Source organism: Schistocerca gregaria, chromosome 1, assembly GCF_023897955.1.
Source record: "Schistocerca gregaria isolate iqSchGreg1 chromosome 1, iqSchGreg1.2, whole genome shotgun sequence".
Classification (NCBI taxonomy): Eukaryota; Metazoa; Arthropoda; class Insecta; order Orthoptera; family Acrididae; genus Schistocerca; species Schistocerca gregaria.
In genome coordinates this window covers 203,470,388-203,487,279 of record NC_064920.1, presented here as the reverse complement: position 1 = coordinate 203,487,279, position 16,892 = coordinate 203,470,388, and positions in this window count along the sequence as shown.

Sequence of the window (16,892 nt, the reverse complement as noted above, 5' to 3'; positions counted from 1 at the left end):
CTGGCGCCCAATAGTGTCCCAGTTGGATTTCACTGGATTCAGATACGCTGAATTTCAAGGTCATGACATCAACATGAGTTCCTGTCATGTTCCTCAAACCATTTCAGCATGATTCTAGCCTTAGGACATGGATACTGCTGCAAGATGCCATCACTCTGAAGAATACATCAAGTACAAGGGGTTACAATCGGTCCCTAATAATCTTAATGTTGTCCACAGCTGTTGCAGTGCCTTTGATTACTAATGCAGGTCCCATGGAAGACCAGGTGAATGTCCCCTGTAATATAATACTGACCAGCCTACATATGTGGCACACTGCTTGTTTTGAGCAGCCTGGATGATGGAACATCTGGCCACAACCATTGACCTGGTTTAACAATAAATGGGATTCATCCAACCAGATGACACTATTCCACTGATCTGCTGCCCAATCTCAATGATCCCATGCCTACTGTAATCATAATTGATGATGTTGTTGGGTTAACATGGGAACACATATGGGTCCTCTGCTGCAGAAGACCATGTTCAACACTGTCCGCTGAACAGTATATCAAAAAAATCTTGTGACTGTGCCACCACTGTACCCTGTTGTCATGTCTGCAACAGATCACTGCCTATCCTGCTTTAGAGAGAGGGCAAATCTCCATTCCCTATGTTCAGTGATGAGCTGTGGCTATCCAAATTGTTGTCGCCTACTCATGGTTCCAGCAGTCTTCAACCACTTTCTACAGATGCTCACAACAATAGCACATGAACAATTGACCACCTCCCAGCATTGGGCCGCAAAAATCTGGATTTTGTTAAAGACACTTCCGAGAGTGGATTTATGCCTCTGTCACATTTAACATCACTAGAATGGTTCCCCATTCATCTCTGCTTCACTCATATATTTCTCTTGCCATGTCACATGCCCTTTGTGCCACAAGACACATATAAGTAAATTTTCATGCAAATAGGACAACTAAAGATAAATGAAATACATTAAATGGCTCTGTATTAGCATGGGAAGGCCTTTTTCTTTCATCTGCTAAGCATCATTCAGCATCTAGTACATGGTGATTTAAACCACTAAAGTTTGTGATGAATGAATTCCTGGAGTTGAAATCAATTTTGTAATTAATGTTCACTGTTGTGTCGGCTACTGTGGAAGTCAGCACTGACACAAACTAGGAAGCAGAGAAGTTGCAATGGCCCGTGGTAGGAATCCAAAATGATCTCTACATACACTTTCAAATAAATAGAACACTTTATTTCTAAAAAGACAAGAAACATAATTTAACTGCTCATTTGAAGTGGCTTGATGTGCTTCCTGTGCCTCCTACATGCAATTACTTTTACTCTATTACTACTCATAGAACGTCTCATTGTTATTCAGTACCGATTCTCTCAAAGACTGTGACCAAACTGGGGCCAACCAGTGATGGACAGCTGGTTAAGTCAGTGTTAACATGGGGCACTGAAATCTGTCTTCCTGGAGGTGTGATCTGCTCTTTCCAATCACGTGCAGGTCAGTGCCCTCTTGATGCAATTTCATAGTGTTGCACTGGTTGGTGTGCAGTCAATACTTTAGGACTACACATTTATCCCCTCCCTCCAAAATGCCACACTGTTGTCATGTAGGGAGCCATCTTACATTAACAGGAGGAAAGGCAGGAAGCCGGGAGGAGTGAGGAGCCAGGAGCCGCAATTGAGAGCAACACTGAGTTCCCTGCCACATCCTGACATTTGCCCTGTGCTCCAAGGGGAACATCAGTCAAACAATCCATAAAAAGGCACCTTCCCTTTCCCTGAGCAGATCTGATTAAAAACAGAGAGGGCTGTGATGACGACAGCAGCAGCAATGATGCCAATGATGGTGCCGGTTCTATGGTGGGTACCAGAATGAGTACTGTGAAGTTGAGCTGCTGTGGCAGTGAAAGTGATGGGTCTAGCTCCATCTCTTCTGCAGGTGGTGCTGAAGAGGCCCCTTGAGACAGTCATGTTGGCTGCAATATCCCAGTATGCAAATCTGGGGACAGAAAATCAGCAGAAGAATCTCACAATACACAAGCATGAATCTGGTTCTAGTGGTGGCTTAACAGCCGAGCAGGACCTTGAATTAAATAAGTGCAAGCACCCAAATTTTGAAAAATTGTTCCTCTCGCTCAGTTTCTGTTGTGACCAAATACTCTGGAAAGGATCGAATCATTTGGCACAAAGTGATACTTGTGGTGTGTGGGAGGCACCATGCACTGTTGTGGGTGCAGCAACTGGAGCAGCATGCGGTGGCACTGGCTATGTAAAAGCTTTGCTGGGGATGGACCAATGAGAGGCTGGAAGCAGTATGTTGCGAGGAAGAGCAGCCATGTACAGGAGAGATGTAGTTTGCTCATCTATTGCTTGAAAAGATGCACAAATCATCCAGCTTCTCTGTTCAACTGAGGATGAAATGGAGCACTGATAAGGTGAGTGCTAGTATTGGCTTCACAAAACTGTTCATAGTCATGAGGCATAAACTGTGGTCTATTGTTCGTAACCAACACTTCAGGCAAACGTTCCAAGCAATAAATAGATGACAAAGCCTGAATGGTACAACAAGACATAGTTGAGTTCGTTGACACTGCAAATGAATATTTTCTAAAGGAGTCCAGAAAAATAAGCCAACAAGTGTCGCAAAAGAGACAATCAAAGTCAATATGCACTTGTTGCCATGGCGACTGAGACTTGGGCCAAGCTGAAAACGTTTGCAGTGTGCAGTGGGCCCAATAGAGTTTCAGCATAAGCACAACACTGTGATGTCTTTTGTTCAATGGAGGCATCCACGTCAAGCCAAGTACAGTGCCAATGCGCTAATGTTTTGTGAATACAATTCCCCAATGTCCTTGGTGGAGCAATCGCAACACATCTTTTTTGCAACACTTTATGAAGAAGCACACGCTATTGCCCAGAGTCATATTGCAATAAAATTACACCATGATGGATGGAGAGGCTATGTCGATGAGCAAAATATCAGTGCATAAAAGAATTCTGAATATTATTCACTGAATGAGGCCAAGCTGCATGGATTAAGGGCAACAAAAAATTCAAGTCAGGTTCTCCTTCAGTGGCCTGTGCCATCTGACAACAAAGTGCAGCAGCAGCATTAAATCCAGAATCATGTTCAACAGGAAGGTGGGAAAGACATCAGCATTTGTGTGCTTCTACATGGGCTGGTACAATGTTTGGTACTGATACTGTGACAATAACAAAGCCTAACATTGTAGCTTCTGAGCCATACAAGGCAGAACAGGTTTGGATGGATGAAACAAAGACTGAAGTGGTTTATAATCTTTCGCCAGATAAAACTATCAACCAAACAGATAATTGTGAAACTTTTCACACCATAGATAATAGTGAGCACTTCCTTCTTGACTTGGGAATAATTACATTGGACCTTGGTCAATAACTTGGAAGCAAAAGCAACTGGCCTGTCCTGTGAACCAAATATGTGCGAGAGCCCAGCTCCAATTCTGTACAAAGAATTGTCCACTTGTTATATAAGAAAAAAAGGATTTTTGAATAAATTATAATTGTATATGATTGCATTGTTAAAATGTTCTGTGCTTATTGCTATATTTTTGGGCATTGGACTTCCTTACATTTTTGTTGAAGATGCAGGCAATGGAGGACTCCAGGGACACCGACGGTTGTCATAGTCACGAAAATCCTCTTCCTGTAATTTTCCTTTTGACTTATTTCAATAAATAAAATGTTTGGTACAGTTCTTTAATATTATATAATTCACTCATGCATATAATACATCGAGATCACAATACTTCATCTCTAAAATTGCACATCCTCATCATCCTTCTACATACGAAAGAGTTAGTTTGTGTCTGTCTAAAGCTAAAAACTGTACAACAAATTGAACAAAAAAATGTTTTCATTTGTCTGCACCTTACCGCACTTTCATAATTAATGTCTTTGCCAACCCTCTGGTTACTCGGTGTTTCAAATGCTTTTTATATAAATCTTAATTTTATGGCATCCTGGGGGCCTTGCATCATGTACTTATACAATTTCGCCCACACGGTACATTGACACGTTATGAAGAAAACAGTGTTTTTTTTTTCTTTTACTTAAATTCACCAATAGGGGTCAATGCGCCCCCCCCCCCCCCCCCCCCCCCACGTTTTCTTTGGTCCGGTTTGCTCCATTCTTGCTGCCAGGTTTTGTGCTGGCACACTGGCTAATTTGGTGGCAATAACTAGTTGCCAACAGTCAACATGCTATATGCTACCATTGCACATGCATGCACTCATTTTCTTGGTGTTGATGTCAAACTGAGTGTCACACTTTCACCTGAGTGTCACGTACCAAAGAAATGCTGTGGCGTTTGTCTTCATTCTGGGTGCAGTGAGTGTATGCTTATTGTTCAAAATGTGATGCTGTGGCAAAAGCTCTCCATTTTTATGGCCCAGGCATCATTACTACCCATCATACTCGCATTTTCAGTGGAGAGAACCCTGACAAACAGCATCCATCGATGAGGTGAGTACCTGCTCAAACAACTATAGTTCACTTGTCTATGTATCAAGTGTTGTGAGCCATGATATTCATAAGTTATTTCGTTGCACATGCATGTTCATGTCACCACACTTGACTGTGCACTTGTTGAAAGACACATATAGCCATCCAAAACACTGTATAAATTGCTCGAACAGTCCACAAGTGTACCGCCGGTCCATAGTGTCCAAGGAGCACAATATTTCAGCAATCAGACATGTCGCCATTGTCATGTGCGCTAACGAACTGAGCTCCTGTGGGCGGGCGGCCGTCCTAAATCCCCTTCCCCCACGAGCTGTTCTCTCCGTGGTCTGCGCCCGCGGCCGTGCATCGGCGGTCGCTGATAGGCTGGTGTCGGCATCTGTGGTGGTGTCTGTGTAACTGCCTCATATGCCCTGGCCACTCGTTCATTTTCTTTGCTGAGCCGCTTTTTAATTAGTGCTGGTTCCCATGCTTTGCTGAGGTTATAGCCACAATCTCTGTTGATTTGTCCGTCCCTGGGAAGAATTTTGATAACATCTCTAACGATGCTATCCCAGTATTTAGATATCTGTGCAAAGACCCTGGCATGTTGGTAGACCATTTCATGATTTTCGGACAAACAGTGCTCTGTGACTGCTGACTTGTTGGGGTACATAAGTCAAGTGTGCCTCTGATGTTCTTGTCAACAATCTTCGATGGTGCACACCGAGTGCCCAATGTAAGTCTTCCCATACTCACAGGGAATCTGGTATATGTAGGCATTCCACAAACTGAGATCATCATTGACACTTCCCAATAATAGGCAGTTCCTACTCGGTGTTTCCTCAATATTCGTCTGTATAAGTTGCTTGTCTTTGAAGTTCATTTCTTCATATAGAGTTTGGTTTCCACTGGAAATTCATACAAGTATTGATTTACAACAAGACATAACATGATAGCTTATACCTATGGCTGACATTCCATCCATTGGTTATACACTCCTGGAAATTGAAATAAGAACACCGTGAATTCATTGTCCCAGGAAGGGGAAACTTTATTGACACATTCCTGGGGTCAGATACATCACATGATCAGACTGACAGAACCACAGGCACATAGACACGGGCACATAGACACAGGCAACAGAGCATGCACAATGCCGGCACTAGTACAGTGTATATCCACCTTTCGCAGCAATGCAGGCTGCTATTCTCCCATGGAGATGATCGTAGAGATGCTGGATGTAGTCCTGTGGAACGGCTTGCCATGCCATTTCCACTTGGTGCCTCAGTTGGACCAGCGTTTGTGCTGGACGTGCAGACCGCGTGAGACGACGCTTCATCCAGTCCCAAACATGCTCAATGGGGGGCAGATCCGGAGATCTTGCTGGCCAGGGTAGTTGACTTACACCTTCTAGAGCACGTTGGGTGGCACGGGATACATGCGGACATGCATTGTCCTGTTGGAACAGCAAGTTCCCTTGCCAGTCTAGGAATGGTAGAACAATGGGTTCGATGACAGTTTGGATGTACCGTGCACTATTCAGTGTCCCCTCGACAATCACCAGAGGTGTACGGCCAGTGTAGGAGATCGCTCCCCACACCATGATGCCGGGTGTTGGTCCTGTGTGCCTCGGTCGTATGCAGTCCTGATTGTGGCGCTCACCTGCACGGCGCCAAACACGCATACGACCATCATTGGCACCAAGGCAGAAGTGACTCTCATCGCTGAAGACGACACGTCTCCGTTTGTCCCTCCATTCGCGCCTTTCGCGACACCACTGGAGGCGGGCTGCATGATGTTGGGGCATGAGCGGAAGACGGCCTAACGGTGTGCGGGACCGTAGCCCAGCTTCATGGAGACGGTTGCGAATGGTCCTTGCCGATACCCCAGGAGCAACAGTGTCCCTAATTTGCTGGGAAGTGGCGGTGCGGTCCGCTACGGCACTGCATAGGATCCTACGGTCTTGGCGTGCATCCGTGCGTCGCTGCGGCCCGGTCCCAGGTCGACAGGCACGTGCACCTTCCGCCGACCACTGGCGACAACATCGATGTACTGTGGAGACCTCACGCCCCACGTGTTGAGCAATTCGGCAGTACGTCCACCCGGCCTCCCGCATGCCCACTATACGCCCTCGCTCAAAGTCCATCAACTGCACATACGGTTCACGTCCACGCTGTCGCGGCATGCTACCAGTGTTAAAGACTGCGATGGAGCTCCATATGCCACGGCAAACTGGCTGACACTGACGGCGGCGGTGCACAAATGCTGCGCAGCTAGCGCCATTCGACGGCCAACACTGCGGTTCCTGGTGTGTCCGCTGTGCCGTGCGTGTGATCATTGCTTGTACAGCCCTCTCGCAGTGTCCGGAGCAAGTATGGTAGGTCTGACACACCGGTGTCAATGTGTTCTTTTTTCTATTTCCAGGAGTGTATTACGAACAAAAGTTCTTAGAGAATGAGATTTTCACTCTGCAGTGGAGTGTGTGCTGATATGAAACTTTCTGGCAGATTAAAACTGTGTGCCAGACCGAGACTTGAACTCGGGACCTTTACCTTTCACGGGCAAGTGCTCTACCAACTGAGCTCTCCAAGCATGGCTCACGCCCCGTCCTCACAGCTTTACTTCTGCCAGTATCTCGTCTCCTACCTTCCAAATTTACAGAAGCTCTCCTGCAAAACTTGCAGAACTAGCACTCCTGAAAGAAAGGATATTGCAGAGGTATGGCTTAGTCACAGCCTGGGGGAAGTTTCCAGAATGAGATTTTCACTCTGCAGTGGAGTGTGTGCTGATATGAAACTTGCCCGCGAAAGGCAAAGATCCCAAGTTCGAGTCTCGGTCTGGCACACAGTTTTAATCTGCCAGGAAGTTTCATATCAGTGCAAACTCCGCTGCAGAGTGAAACATCCCCCAGGCTCTGGCTAAGCCATGTCTCTGCAATATCCTTTCTTTCAGAAGTGCTGGTTCTGCAAGGTTCACAGGAAAGCTTCTGAAAAGTTTGGAAGGTAGGAGACGAGACACTGGCAGAAGTAAAGCTGTGAGGAACGGGGCATGAGTCTTGCTTGGAGAGCTCAGTGGTAGAGCACTTACCTATGAAAGACAAAGGTCCCGAGTTCTAGTCTCGGTCCAGCACACAGTTTTAATCCGCCAGGAAGTTTCATAAAGCTCTTAAGTTTTAAAATGTCATAAAAATTTTCATTAACTGGATTCTGTTACTACAGTTTGTTTGTTAGTTTCAGCTTATCCTTGTTCACGTATACAAATTGATTACATATCATATTTTTATGACACAATTCAAGCATATGATACATTTTTGCTTGATTTTATAGATGGGCTTTTATCACTCTCTGGAGCTTATTTCTTTCTTAGGTAGAGGAGGGAGAAAAACATTGGAATAGGACTAAAGCATCACGCATTGCTGACCTAACTATGGCTGGCGCCGCCTCATTTGTTTGGAAGGGAAGAAAGGAAATACTCATCTACTTAGTTACCAAGGAACTTTTGCTTCATTAAAATAATGTGTATCGACTTAATCACTGCTGAAGTATCAGGTTGTTTCTTTATGTACTAGTGTTGTTTACTTCAATTCATGGATAGCTTAGTGTGAAATCTGATGCTTTAACCATTGTATACTTATCTTTTTCAAATACCTGAAATGCCATTATTCAAGCTTTCATGTGTGATGGTAAGAAATTAATTGGTTTTTGTAAAATCTCATGCTTAAATGTGTGTGGGTACTCTGCGCAGGAAATAAGTAGTGATAATTGTCACTGAAACAAACTGTGATGGCACATTTTTCATTTGGCTTATGAGCTTTATTGTAAATATCCCTATAACTAAATTGTTTACTCGAGGTGTGGCCCATTTCTTCATTAGGTACCTGCTACTCTCAACACAATTCTCTTCTTCTTTGCCGTGACAATAAACTTAAAGCTAACTTAAAACTAATTGCATTTCGTAGCTTGATGGCCACTGATACAATGGCTCATTGCATACGCCTGCAGATATTTCCATATTTTGTTTAAATTCACAGATATTCCTTTATTCTCCTACCATGTATGATCATTTTCCTTGCAAAGAAAATTATATGATATTTCTCACGGTATTTTTCCATTTGTACTCAGCTCACATCTCTCGTACAGTTTTTCATAATGCTTTCTTCTGGTTGTAACTATGTTGAATATAGCTTAGTAGTTAATTAAATCCCTGTGTACAAATATCAATAGGTTCCTTAATTCTTAGACAGTAGATGTATTTACATAATATGTCTGTTTACTTTGTATTTAAGTTAGGTACATATTGCATTCCTATTTTGGCTGCACCTTCAGCCAGTCTGTCACGTATGCACACAGGTCAATGTCTCCTCTCCTACTACTGACGCCAGTGCGTATTGTTGAGTGTGCAATAGCTGAGCCATAATCTAATTTTGTTTATACTTTCGGGCTTCAGAGGAAGCAGTGTGTTACTCCCCAGTGCTGATAATTTTTATGCCTATGTGTACAAATCAAAAGAATCACTTATGTCTATACACATTACTTTATTTTAACATACACTCTAGAAGAAAAATTGCACTTAGAATTATGTACACTATGTACAATTATCTTGTGAAAAAAAGTTACCTCGCTTTGTCATTCTATAAAGGCTTTTATATCTTTGTGAGGGTAGAGACCCTTGTCTTTTCCTGTTTTCTCATAGGCTAATCTGTACGTCCCAGGGTATGGTATTTTGGAAATTACATATGGCCCTGAATAGAGTAATTGCCACTTTTTATTCAGTTTGCCAAATTTTGTCAATTTAGGGTGAGTCTGTAAGAGGACTCGTTGCCCTTCAAAAAATTGTGTAACACGTTTCAGTTTATTGTTATAAATTTTCCTTCTATACTCAGCCCTGTTTTCTACAGTAACTATGGCTTGTTTCATTTTATCTTTTGGTGTCATTTCTGTAGTATGTACATTTGGTATGGGTGACTCCCACTCATTTGTTAGCTTTGTCCGGAACATCAATTCATTAGGTGTAAAACCTGTTGAAGAATTTAGAAGGCTATTGACAACTTGCATGCAAGGAGTTACATATTCTACCTACTGGGTATGTTTGTGAGGGATGTATGTACTAATAAACTGATTTAATTCGTTAAAGTTCAACTGGGCTTTCTTCTGAATGAAAAAAGCTTACAAATATGTGCTTTATGCCCTGTGAGGTCATAAATTGTTTCCACTTCTGCCCAACAAAATATGAAGCATTTTCAGTTAATAGTACCTTTGGTTTACCTACTCTTCTCAAATAGTCTCCCTCAATTCTTTTTCTGATATTTGTGGCTGATATCTAGAGGATTTTTTTTTAGTATTGGGTGTAGCTCAGTATATTTTGACACATTGGACTGTATTGATTTTTGACATATTGCAGACTTTCTTAATACCTGTAGGACTCACTTTCTCAAATTTGGAAAATATCAAGGTGTTGCAATTTTTTGCAGTACATTTACTCACTCCATAATGTCCCCATACTTCATGTGTGTGTCTTATAAATTCTTCAATATAATCTTCCAGGATACACACACAGCAATGATCAAATTTTTCATGTTTCCTGTTAAACAAAACGCCCTTGTACTCCAGATACCATTTACTTACCTTTCCACTTTCACCTTGCTTAAAGTTTTGCATAACTTTACTCCATCTGTGACCTTGCTATTGGATAATTATCATCTGCTTACAGTACTTATAGTAATCAGACTTGTGTTGTAACTTACATTAATAACATTCTGAGTTGTGCATCTTGATCTGTAAATTCACCAAATTCCTCTGAACCTTGTGGTAACCTAGACAAGGCATCTGCAATAATGTTCTGACTTCCTTTAATATAAATGATTTCAAAATTGAGTTCCTGTAAATATACACTCTACCTAGCTAATCTACAGTGCAATAGTTTACATGTTAAAAGAAATGACAGTGACTGGTGGTCACAGTAAACTTTGGTATTCTTGCCCCATAAAAAATATTCAGACCATTTAAATGCCCATAGTATCACTAAACTTTCCAATTCTGACACAGAGTAAGATCCTTCTGCTTAAATAATGTGTGATTAAGCAAAACTGATGACCTTGGGTACTTCCTTACCTTGTTCCTCTCGCATCTGGAATAAGCATGCCCCCAGCCCTTGAGATGAGGCATCAGTGCATAGACAAAAATCCTTGGACATGTCAGGGTGGCTAAGAATATTTGCATTGACTAATGCCTGCTTAATGTTATTAAAGTCCTCTTGACACTTCTCGTCCCATAACCAAGGCCTATTTTTTTCATAACAAGTTGAGCAATACATCATGGTTCATCAGTTGTTGTGGTACGAAAGGCTTTTAGTTTTTTTATTCCTTGGAGCTGGACAATTGTATAGGGCATCAAGTTTTTTCAGATCAGGTAATATACCTTCTTCATGGCTGAAAAATTTGACTTGCTCCTTACTGAAACTATACTTTTTTTAATTGGCTGTTACTCCGTAACCTGCAAATCGTTGAAGCATCTGTTCAATGAGCCTTATATATTCTAACCAAGTAGGTGTGACTATTAGCAGGTGGTCGACACAGACAGTGACTTTGCTAATTTCTGGTACTAAAACCTTGTCCAATGCAGATATAAACACTCCTGCTCTAATGTTCAGTCGAGAAGGTAGAACGCAGAATTCGTAACTTCTGGCCCCACAAACAAATGCTGTATATTTTCAACTTTCTTTGTGGAGTTTTATTTATCAGTAGGACATTTTGAGATCAAGCCCACTGAAATATTTTGTATTGTAAAACTGTAGAAGCTGTTCAACCAAATCGTCTGGCCTTGTGCATACTGGTATTATAATCTTATTGATACCTCTAGCATTGAGAACTAATCTTACGGAACTATTTGGTTTGCTTACTGGTAATATTGGACTACAACAGGGTGAAAATGAAGGTTGTGGAATTCCCCGTTTAATCATATGATTGTTCTCTTCCCTTACTTCTTTTGGTACTGATGTTCGTGTAATTCCCCATTTAATCATATGATTGTTCTCTTCCCTTACTGCTTCTCGTTTTACCCGTGGAATAGGATATGACATTACACAAAATGTCCCATGTGGATAGACTTCAAATTTATATTCATAGTCTTTGATTACTCCTGACTCCTTACTGAAAACATTGGCATACTTAAATTACAAGTTAGAAAGTTCTTGTCATTGGATATCATTTAGCACCTGTGATTCACTTAGTTTCTGCTCTACCCTTTTGTAACTACCATCAGTGTTTGCTTCTTGTTCAGTATCAAATTTGTTTGTGAAATACACAGCTGGAAAGGAATATTGTACTATGACATGTGACTCTGATTTGTTTTTCTTTCTTTCATCAGGTGTTTTGACTAAATCAATAGAAAAGATCTGAATCTTCACATAAAAATGGCATTTACCATTACCTATGTCAATCTGTGTTTTGTATGTTCTAAACGTGTCCTTGTCAATAAGACAATAAACTATAAGTTTTTCAAGTATAAGAAAGTTGCACTTCACTGTAAAATCTTCAGTTTGTATTGGAATAAGTGCTTGATGCTTAACCAATTTAGGCTTACTGCCTGCAGCAGTTTGAACCTTCAATTTTGTACAGGAAATGTTGAGAACTTGCCTCTCTTCGTCAATTCACACAATAAGCATTTGGCATTAGGTTGGTAGTTGAACCTGTATCTAAAATTAACTGTGTGTCAATGTTACATATTTTAACCTTAATAATTGCTTGTAATTGTTCTTCCTTGACTTTGGCTACTATATCTAACTCATGATGATACTGTGCCCCCACTGAGAGAATCTCTGCTCTCGTAGACCAACACCTTCAACCTATTACCTGGAACCTATCCTCCTAAATAAAAGAAACCAACCATTTCCTCGAACAACTCTCCACAGTTCCTTTCCCTTTACCACATGGTGCCCTGCTCGTCACTATTGATGCCACCTCCCTGTACACTAACATTCCTAATGCCCATGGCCTTACTGCTATTGAGAACTACCTTTCCAGACGCCCTATAGATTCTAAACCAACAACCTCCTTCCTAGTCTCCATGACCAACTATATCCTCACCCACAATTACTTCTCCTTTGAAGGCATTACCTACAAACAAATCTACGGTACGGCTATGGGCACCCGCATTGCACCATCCTATGCTAACCTATTCATGAGCCATGTAGAGGAATCGTTCCTAAAAACCCAGAATCCTAAACCCCTCACCTGCTTCAGATTCATAGATGACATCTTTGCTATCGCGATTGAAGGCGAGGACACCTTTTTCACATTCCTCCAGAACCTCAACAACTTCTTCCCCATTTGCTTCACCTGGTCCTACTCAACCCAACAAGCCACCTTCCTAGATGTTGACCTCCACCTCAGAGAGGGCTACAACAGTACCTCCGTCCATATCAAACCTAATAACCACCAGCAATACCTCCACTTTGACAGCTGCCACCCATTCCATACCTAGAAGTCCCTTCCATACAGCCTAGCCCCACCATGGTCCTCACATCTGCAGTGACTAGCAGTCCTTCTCTAAATATACTGAGGGTCTCACTGAAGCCTTAACTGACTGTAATTATCCTCCCATCCTTGTACAAAAATTAATCTCCCGTGCCTTATCTTTCCAGTCTCCCACCGCCTCCCAGTCCCACAGTATGGCCACAGAAGAGCATTCCCCTCATTACTCAGTACCATCTGGGACTGGAGCAACTGAATTACATTCTCCGTCAGGGTTTCGATTACCTCTCGTAATGCCCTGAAATGAAAAATGTCCTACCCACTATCCTTCCCATCCCTCCTACTGTGATATTCTGCCGTCCACCAAACCTACACAATATACTAGTCCATCCTTACACAACCCCTGCTCCCAATCTCTTCCCTCTGGGTCATACACCTGTAATAGACCTAGATGTAAGACCTGTCCCATACATCCTCCTACCACTACCTACTCCAGTCTGGTCACTAACATCACCTATCCCATCAAAAGCAGGGCTACCTGTGAAACCAGTCATGTGATTTGCAAGCTAAGTTGCAACCACTGTGCTGCATTCTATGTAGGCATGACAACCAATAAGCTGTCTGTCCGCATGAACAGCCACCGACAAACTGTGGCCAAAAAACAAGTGGACCACCCTGTAGCTGAACACACTGCCAAACATGATACCCTTCATCTCAATGACTGCTTCACAGCCTGTTACATATGGATCCTTCCCACCAACACCAGCTTTTCTGAATTGCACAGGTGGGAACTCTCCGTGCAGTACATCCTATGTTCCCATAACCCTCCTGACCTCAACCATCATTAGTTACTGTCCTCACGCATCCAGCCCCCTCCCCATTCCCATTCCAACACTACACAGCCATCATTTCACTGCCACACCTAATCTTTTAACTTCTTTTTATTTTTATTTCTCTCCTTTCCACTACTTACCCTCAGCTAGTCAGCACTCCCATCATGCGCTGGTGCTGCAGCTCCCAGTGTAGTTTCAGCCCTCTGAGACTGCAGACGTGTGCAAGTTGCATTTGCATGAGTGTGTGTATGTGTGTCTACTACTGACAAAAGCCTTAATGGCTGAAAGTTATGAGTGTGTGAATCTTTTTATAGTGCCTATCATGACTCAGCATCTCCACTATATGGTGAGTAGTAACGGTCCTTCTCTGGTATTGTTACATGCTGATACAAATCATCCTTGATGTCACCTCGTTTGTCAAATCTTATGAAACATGTTTGTAGTTCTGCCTTGCCCCCACTCTCTGAGAGGTCAATAGCTTGGAGCTTAACTATGACCGCTTGGTGTTTCTGATGGCGTAGTGTGACTTAGTTCATTCCCTGGGGAAATTTAAATGAGTTGCACTGTGTGTGTACTTCACCAATTTGTGTCATTAACAGCTGTGCAGTTACTTTGCTGCCCACAGTTCGGCTGTGGTACAGCGTAAGGCATGGCAATGTTGCCATGCATCGGCCACTGCTGCAGCTGACTGTTTCTATTCATATTCGGCATAGAGCCTTGTGATGGGGAACAGTAATTCGCTCATGTGTTGAAATTACCCCTGTTGTTTTGGAAGTTCCTTTTAAATCATTTTTTTTACGTTCCCGTTACTGTACTCATTAACTCTGGGTATGAAATTTTGCCTTTGTGTGTACCAACCTTGCTGTGTGTTTAAATCACATATTGCTGACTGATTTACATAATTATGCTGTTGTTGTGCCTGATTTTCTGTTGCTCTATGGGGTACCAGTCTTTCCTCATAGATTAAGTTGATAGAATCGAGCACTTACAGAAAATATTCAGTATCGTGTTCAGGCATTGTGACTAATTTTACTCTACTGGGCGATGGTAAATGACTTTTCAAATTTTTAACATGTCTACCTGTGATATTGGGTTCACCCAGTAGCGTGTCTTGTTCAGGATTTTTTCAAAGTATACACATAGACTGCCGTATTTGCCATCGAATGGTACAGGGGTGAAAATCTCACATCTGATTCTTTATTGCACTGTCTCAGACCAGTATTTGTCGATGAAAGCTCGTTCAAATTGGGTATAAGTGTTGCAACATTCTGCCACTTCATTTGTCCATAAGAGCACGTCGTCTTGCATATATCCCACGACAAATCTGATTTTCTGTGCTTCCGTCCAGTTGGGTGGAAATACATGACAAAAAGCACTAATAAATAGTACGGGACTCATTCTTTTACCTTTGGTAATAAATGTAGGAAATTGTCAATGTCTCAGCAAACCTTAGTCTGCAAAAATAGCTGATAGACTCGTGGCATTTTCGATCATATTTATGTTGTTGTTGTAGTTATCTGTAATTCTGGCTGGTAATTGTTCAGATATTGGAGGGGTATGTTAACAGTTTGCAACCTACAACTGTCACTGGTACCTGCTGTGGGACTCGTGGCAATTTGATATCAAGATTGTGGTTTGTTCACTGTAGCCTGTGTATTATTTACATGCATATTTCAAGATCTGGTAATATTTTCTTCTAAAAGGTTGTGGATTATATTTTCCATGGTGTGTAGGTTAATGTTTACCTTGTTCACATTTCACTTTCTTTTTTCTGAATTGCCTTTTCTACTACATCTCTGTATAACTTACAATCAGTTACTAACTTCTCTGCAATGGTGTTACCCTTATCTAGCATACGTGCTTCAGCTTGACTAATGATATCACTCAGATTTTCATTAATCTTCTCTCTCTCCCAGCTAGATGCTCTCTTTGTTTAGTTTGTTAATGACAGTGGTTACCTTTTTTACTGTCCAAACCAAATGGTTTTGTGTGGCTTCAATGTTTGTGTTTGCGTCTGTGATTTCCTTTATCTGTTGTTCTACTAGATTGCAATGGTCATTAAAAGAATCTACCTTCTGTTTTACCTCCGCAATGTTACTGTTAACTTCAGCAAGTACTTCATGCTTTACCTGTGTTTTCATATCATTCAGTTTTTCGTCGATTTCAATGCGAAAATTTTAGGCTAAGTCATCAAATTTCTGTGAGACTGTGTCTTGCAAATCCTTGAATACTTGTTTTTGTTCTTTCTTCATTGCATTTAGGTCTCGTGTAACAGTATTTTGTGCTGTTTTACCATATCCAGGCAAATTACTGAAATTGGTGTTTATATTATGTTTCATACATTCAAATTTTGCATTTATGTTAGATAGTAGCTGCCATAGCAGTACTGCAGTTGTACTATGTGGTTGCTGTCCGCACTACTTCCCAAGTTATTGTTTGTGTTGCGACCAAGTGGTGTATGTAACGTGTTGTCCAGATTCATATTTAGATCGCTCTTTTATGTTTCATTCATGAGTGGTATGTTGCTCTGGGAGATGCATGACATTGTCTCGTCAATTGTAAACATTGAATCATCAAGGTTATTCTGTTGTGGAGTGTCACTCTGATTTGTCACTCCTGCAACACTCACATCTGATCTACTTAAACCTTTGGCGGTAGGTATACATGGTGCCTGAACTTCAATTGCTTGACTCGTAATTCTGCGCCATCTTGGCTGATCGTGTTTTCGCTATCGCTATCAACAATGGGCATGTATTTTTTGGCCGTTATATGAAATTTGCAAAAAATGGAAATTTCACAAAATGTTAAAATTTTCATACACTAATTATTACACTTGATAATGTAATTTACTTGATGTCAAAGCCTGCTTTATGTCTAATATGATGCTCAAACTATTGTGTCACAAATCTTTATGTTTTACTGACAATGTGTGTCACACTTAAGAAATTTCTGTCAATTTTTTGCCAATAAAATCCCAGGAAGGAAATAATAAGGAAAAGATTTCTATCTACATCAAAAGAGGCACTACCAAGCATAACCATGCAAGCAACTCCTACCTTTGCCATGCTGAATAAAACTGCTTACTATGGAAAAATATTTGC